Source organism: Ochotona curzoniae, unplaced genomic scaffold, assembly GCF_017591425.1.
Source record: "Ochotona curzoniae isolate NIBS_2020 unplaced genomic scaffold, NIBS_Ocur_1.0 scaffold_1852, whole genome shotgun sequence".
NCBI classification, from domain to species: domain Eukaryota; kingdom Metazoa; phylum Chordata; class Mammalia; order Lagomorpha; family Ochotonidae; genus Ochotona; species Ochotona curzoniae.
The window spans coordinates 6,329,118-6,336,071 of NW_024467087.1; the positions used below are offsets into that span (position 1 = coordinate 6,329,118).

At 37.9% G+C, this 6,954-nt stretch overlaps 1 non-coding gene across 1 annotated transcript; it reads right to left on the reverse strand.

The window, feature by feature from the left end:
* Positions 1 to 1,149: 1,149 nt before the first annotated feature.
* On the reverse strand, positions 1,150 to 1,341 carry LOC121169609. The gene has a single exon (XR_005885898.1). It is a non-coding gene; the product is annotated as a U2 spliceosomal RNA (small nuclear RNA).
* Between the last annotated feature and the right edge of the window lie 5,613 nt (positions 1,342 to 6,954).

Here is a 6,954-nt window from a genome sequence, read left to right on the forward strand (position 1 = left end):
CTTACTAGGCCCACTCCACATCCCAGATTTTGCACTTTCCAGGAGGTTCAGAAGTCTAACAAGATAGGACTTACCCCCTGTTTCAGTCCCTGCCAGCTGTGACAGCCCCTGCCAGCTGTGACAAAGCTGACCAGCCTGCACTTACTCTGGCACACGAATGCACCAGTGGATATGGTCACATAGCCCAGACTGCTCTTCCCATAATCAAGTTCACATGCAGGCCAATGGGTGTTGTAGACCTGCCCAGTCTGGTCTGCCCTTGATCTCAACTCTCATGCTCACCAGCCAGAGCAGTAGCCCAGAAGATAGATATAGATATAGATAGATATATAGATATACATATACATATACATATATAGCCCAGTGGATACTTACTGCAAGCACTGGGGAAACACCTCATATTCCTCTCAAAATCTGCCCTAAGACTGGTTCTTTCTCATGCCAGTTAGTGTCATGGCATAGCCTAATGAGACCCACTCCTTGCCCTGGCACACACTCGTGGGTACTGTCATCCAGCCCTGCTAGATAGGCCTCCCCAGTCATGGTTTTTATGTGCATTGGTGGGCAGTGGTCAGTGGTTAGTGCTAACGAACCCAACTCTGTTCTCTCATGTGTGTAGGTGCCAATGGTCTGACCCAGAAAGATCCTTTACTCTCCCTCCTTGAAACCTCTGGGTGTCAGCCCCTTGCTTACATGCAAGTACAATGGCCTTGTTGGAAGAATTCCCCCACAAGTCATTCTTCACCTGCAAGGAACTTCAGTAGTCCTGCTTCCACACATTGCATACCCCTTTCTGGATCAATCCACAGCCTTTGCACCCATGAGCACATGGGTTCCCCAGGACAGTTTTCAGGATGGGTGACTTGCTGGCCTGGTGTCCTGTCCACACATCCAGGACTCCAGATCCAGTCCTCTGGCACATGTGTCAGCTTGGACCCTACACCTATGCCCACTTGGGACTTAAGCATGTTAATGAATGCCCAAGCTTAATCCATCAGCTCACATTACTAGCATTCCAGCCTGGAACACTAACACCACACTCCATCTACTCCCAATGGCCTGGAACCCAAGCACATGTGGGAGTTCCCAGGCCTGCTGCACTTTGTTGTCCTCCAACCAGAGTCCCCAGGCCCTTCCAGGATACCTAGGTACTGGTGGAAAGAAAGTGCCTAGGTGCCAGCTTCCAAAGCAGTCTTGATCAATACAACTTGAGGAATCCAAACCTCTGATTTCAAAATGTATTATGAACCTATTTATATTCAAACTGTGGTATTGGCACAAAACAGATAGACCAATAGACTGACACTACACTTGATCTTAGCCAAAAGGCCAAGAAGCGATAGACCAATAGACTGAAATAGAGATCTACGAAATATACTCCAGTATTAAAATCATTTTATTTTGACAAACATATGAAGAACACATACGGTTAAAAAAAAAACTTAATGTTCAACAAATCGTGTTGGGAAAATGCAATATTCACTTCTAAAACACAAATAAGCGTTTAGCTTATATCATATAAAAAAGTCAACTCAGAATGTGAGAATTGAAACTCCTGAAATTATTCATCCCTTGTTCGCCCATACCAAAATGAACATTCATGGAAATGTCCACACCATTGATCTGATCAATGATTTCTTGAAATTTATATTATGGAAAAAACCATGAATTTACAAAAAAAAGTTTGGACAAAAATAAGGTGGCACTACCTTGTTGTGATATGGTGGTGCAGGATCTAGTATGAACACCAAGCAAGATAAAATATTTAGTTAGAAAAAGCCCCTATTTTAGCATCACAAATTCTGCTAAAATTGAAGCATTTAAGAATAGACAAGAACAAAGATAATAATTGAAATGAAGCCTGCAGAAACATGATTCATATGAACTTGTGAGGACAAAGTTAATCTTGTTCATTCCATAACTGAATAGTGCCAATGATGAGTAACACAAATAACAGACAAAACTGTTCACATCTCAATTGATTGTGGCTTAAAGATTCTAGGGAGTAAACTTTGAAGTGCAGACAACTTCTTACACAAGGTGCAAAGCTATTATGCCCAAACAGTTGCAGACATAAGCAGAGTGCTAACTGGGGATTTTGAACAAATGGAATTGAAATCCTGAAGCAGTTCTTCAAAGCAGGGGAAGAACATATGTAATGAAGTGGGGCTTTACATACCGTCCTGAACATAAAATAAGCAATGGCAACAAGGATAGAAGTGGTTCAGTAAAAGCTAAAGTACTAAAAACACAGAACATAACAACAGTCTTTTGCATGCCGAAGGCATTTTGTGTATTGACTTTCTAAAATACCGAATAATGACAACATCTGTTTATTGGGAGAAAATTTTGAGAACATTAGCCAAAGATTACGCAGAGAATCCTTCTCCAGCCAACCAACCTTCTGCTGATCTCATTAAAGCAAGGGCAATTCTGTCAGAGTCAATAAAAAATCATTAAGCTTCTATCTTATCCTTGTGATTTGGAAAATTCTTACTTCTTTTCAGTCCGTGCTGTTAAATAATTATTTAAAGGGCATTCATTTTTTTTTCAGAGTATAATGTAGAAAGTACTGCATTAAACTGGTACAGTTTAATTTCTAATATCCTTAATTAATTAAAGGTGGATAAAAATGCAGACATTTCTTACAAATGTGTATTGAATTTGAAGGTGGTCATGTTGATAAAGTATGCATTTTTCTTTTGATATTTCATCTTATGTTTCTACAAACTTTCAAAGTTTCCTCATGCATGCAGTCTTTAGAGACTACTGGGAAATCCTTAAGAAAAACCAGCTTATAATATAGGATGATTGAATCCCCGAGAATAAACTATCAACACAGTTTGGAAAGGGCCTTTAAGGTGACGGTACTGCTCAAAGATAGCCCAAAATATACCACTTCAGACTGAGAGCGCCTACTGAGTGGCAAATATGTGAAAGGGCTTTTTTGAATCTTCTCTGTATAAAGGACTGACTCCTTAGAAGATAATGATGTATTGTGAATTCTATCACTAGATATCTCAGCACCAGAAGAGATGGCCGTATTTTCACAGAAAGGAAGACTTGGATTGGCACTAGCAACAACCCAGAAGAATTTGATGCTCGGCTATTTTCTATTTTTGGAGTCTATTCATCTCAGGTAAAAAATATTTACTTTTCCTCTAAATTGCCTACATCCTTCAGTTCCCTCTCCTCTATGGATAAGTTTTACATACTATGCAATCTCACCTAAGCTACTGGGTACTCCCTCTTCTGTATTGGCTTTGTAGACATAATTATTTTCTATGCTCTTTCCCTTGCTAATCTACTATTTTGGGGGTCTTTCTCATTCTTACTGATCTCTTGCAATTTGTTCTAATTGTTTTCTTAAATCTAGAGCTTTACTTCTGCCAAAAATTGTTGATAATCTCATTTATGTGCACACACATGTTATTACAGTATCATTATTGTGGGGAGAGATTCCCAGACGGAAATGGGAGTGAAACCACAGAAGGTGGCTATTATCTAGGTTCTCTGTTTCATTCAGCCAAATTCTAGAAATATTATGCTTTACTACTTTTATCACAAAAACTGTAAACAACCTTAACTTCTCCTTTGCCTCCTTTTAATCTTATCTGTATATTTGATTGTCTACCTCTTCAAGGAAAATTTCTAATCCCTCCAATTTAGCACCGTCTACTAGTGTTAATGAAACACTGATGTTTCTGAGAAAATGTAACTGCAATTATATAATTATATCACCTCATCACCTGCAACCAAATCAATTATTTGTGTATATTATATAAAATAGTTTAGTTCACTCCCATGATATATCTTTCCCTGTTCATAAAAGTGGCCGTAGTCCTTGAAAGAGTGTAAAATGTACTTGAAATACTCTTAAATCAATACTCTCAGGGTAATAATGTGTTTTCAAAACAGAATGTGTCTATTTACTCCTGCATAACAAATCACTCAAAACAAAAGGTATCCCTATCTGACATACTTCAGAAATTAATGCACTCACATGCCATGTGATGACTCCTTTATTAGTATGTTTGATGCCTGGCTTGGGAGGATTGTTATACTCAAATCCAAGCCTGGAATCACTTTATCCATGCTGCTAATCCAAATAATTGGCATGGGTTTCCTTACAACATGGTAGTCTCAAACATGACAGAGTTTTCTTTTTAAACTGCCTTTATGTACTGCTGGACATGTATGCTGTTTTTACTATGTAATTCTTGTTTACATATGCCTTTACATTGTTTTATTTATTCATTGTGTTTTGCTTACTTTTAAAATTATTTCAAACATCAAGAAAGAGAGAGAGAGGGGGGGGGAGAGAGAGAGAGAAAGAGCGAGAGCGCAAGTGTAAGAATGAAGTCGAAACTGATCCAGGAAAATGCAGCAATCAGCAGATGGCAAGGCCCAGTCTTTTCAACACCCAGCTAATATGTGCTACAGGAACGGTTCCATAACCTGCCTCTAAAACCTCGCCCCTTCTGCTCCAGCAGGATGGCAAAAAGTCATCACATTTCAGTTAGATAATACTGGGGTCCAGAATTCAACACTAGAACTCAATGAAACACAGGATAATTAGTACAAAGGCAGTAGATTAATACATACCAAGAACAATTTTCCTTGGACATTTGTTGTTATATTTGATCATCTTTTGTATATCAGTTCTATGCCTACAATTTCAGGTTTTTTCTTTGGCAATGGAAATCAGGAAAATACATTCTCCCAATTCTCTTGCCAAAAATGTTCTAATGTGAGGATTTTGTATTGTGATTTAGAAGTTTGAAAAGAATGGTATTCTTTTCAAATGGCAGAGATACACAGGAAAACAAGAAAGGCAAAATTTGGCTTCATCAAAAATTCCTGAAAGATTACTCACTTTTTGGTATCACACCCACACTTAGTGCGCCTATTACTATTCTGACAACCAACAGTGTCCATCTTGGACATCTTTACTCCCAAGAAAATATTTTTCAAAGTTTTTACAACAAATCGTTTCCTGGTATTATGTGGCTTCCTGGTAAAATGCATGTGGTATTTTGGGTTTTGCTGATGAAAGTCTTGCTGATATAAGGACTTGCATTTATCCAATCATCTCAGTAAGCTTATGACATCTGTGCTATTTCCATTTGAGAAATGAAGAGTTTGAAATTTGCAAAACTTAGCTTATGTTAAACAGATGAACTCAAGGTCAGATATAAATCTTGACCCCATACATTTTAGCATAGTAAAATACTGTTCATGAAACTAATGTAATGGATGTGAGCAACATATGGGCACTCTATAGGAATGTCACACTATGGTCATTTTTTGTTAAAGAATAGAGGGCAAACAGCGCCATAATAATCTGAGAAACATTTTTAAAACTCACTTTAAAAATTCACTATCCCTCTCCAACAAAGTCACTCAGAATCTTCCCCTGGGAGGCAATGGTGTGAGATAAAGATAAGTGCATTTAAAATAAACTTTGCTTTAGATACTTTCTAGACAGTTCAAAATAGAACTGAAATTAGATTAAAAATCCACCAAGTAAATGGCTTAAACTAGGCCGGAATATTCTATCCACATTCTTGTTCCCCACTTGCTGCCCTTGCTCCTGGGTATGGTGACTTATCAAAATGTGATATGTGCCCAGTTCAAATTGGGTTCCTGCTTTGGGTTTTTAGTTAGAGAGAATCAGTGACCTGAACTAAACAGGGCTGATAGCAAAGGATTCTCACACAGCAGCTTTTCAATAAATGTTGTTGACAGCTTACTTATCTTGTAATATTGTCTAAGAAGCTACGCCTCTGACTTCTTCCCAGTAAATACCAAAAAGTCTGTGCAGTAGCTGCCATTACAATATTGCAGTTCACCAGAATGAATGTAGAAATTCAAGTTACATTTCATTCAATTGAAAATGAGCCTTAGAATCTTAATCAAATCCTTCTCAGACACTTCCAGAGACCCAAGCTTGATGTGTCAAGTTACTCTTCAAATAGTCACAGTCTGCGTCACCAGAGTCTGTGCTAGACAAAAACACTTACCCATGCAACCTATCTTCGTTTTGTTTTCTGCCAGATCTCTGATTCACTATTAGCAACCTGTTTGGTATCCACAAAACTCTATTTCCCTTAAGGTAGCCGCTTGTTATGAAACATAAGGGAATCAGAAACAATCACTCCTTAGATTCCTGCTTTTATATGCTACCTTAGACAACAATATTGTCTATTTTCTCTAATGGTCATTGGCTGATTCATTCACAAACAGACCCTTATAAAGTATATATATCGTCTATAGTATTTGTTGAGAAAGTATTAAGATTTGAGGGCAAATTATTTAATAAATCTGTCCGTTCTGATGTTTTTTATATTTTACGTATGTTGTGAAGATGGGATGGGAGAGCAAGACACTAATTTAGATAGAAAAAAACAGTAATTAGAATGCAATGAATAAATCTAATATGAATCTGTGGGAACATATTTCATTCAAAAGTGTTAACTCACTAAAAAGAGTATTTATCGTGTGCTGGCATTAAAATATATTATAAACATAAGTTTCTGCCTCCAAGAGTACATCTGGGGAGTGAGAAACAAAAATGTATGGCAATGCACACTCTGAGATGTATCTGCTCTCTTTATCAGAGGAGGTCAAACACAGGATTTGAACTGGGTTTTGAATGTTGAGGATTTTGTCAGACTGGGTAAATGGCTAGCACAGTCCCATGGAGGGAAAAACATGTACAATGCAACTGAGCTTTTTGCATTCTTCTTGGAACTGTGAGTGTTACACTGTAAAGTACAATTACCTGAGGCATTGCCTCAAATCAAAACAACTTTGGGGTTTGCAGGACTAATCTTACAGAAGTTTGCCAAATGACAATAAACAGCGGGACTCCATTCTTCACAATACAGTTGTTCCTCCAGGAGTAATATCCCACTCTTTTCTTCAAACATTGAGTTTGAAAGCTCTACTATT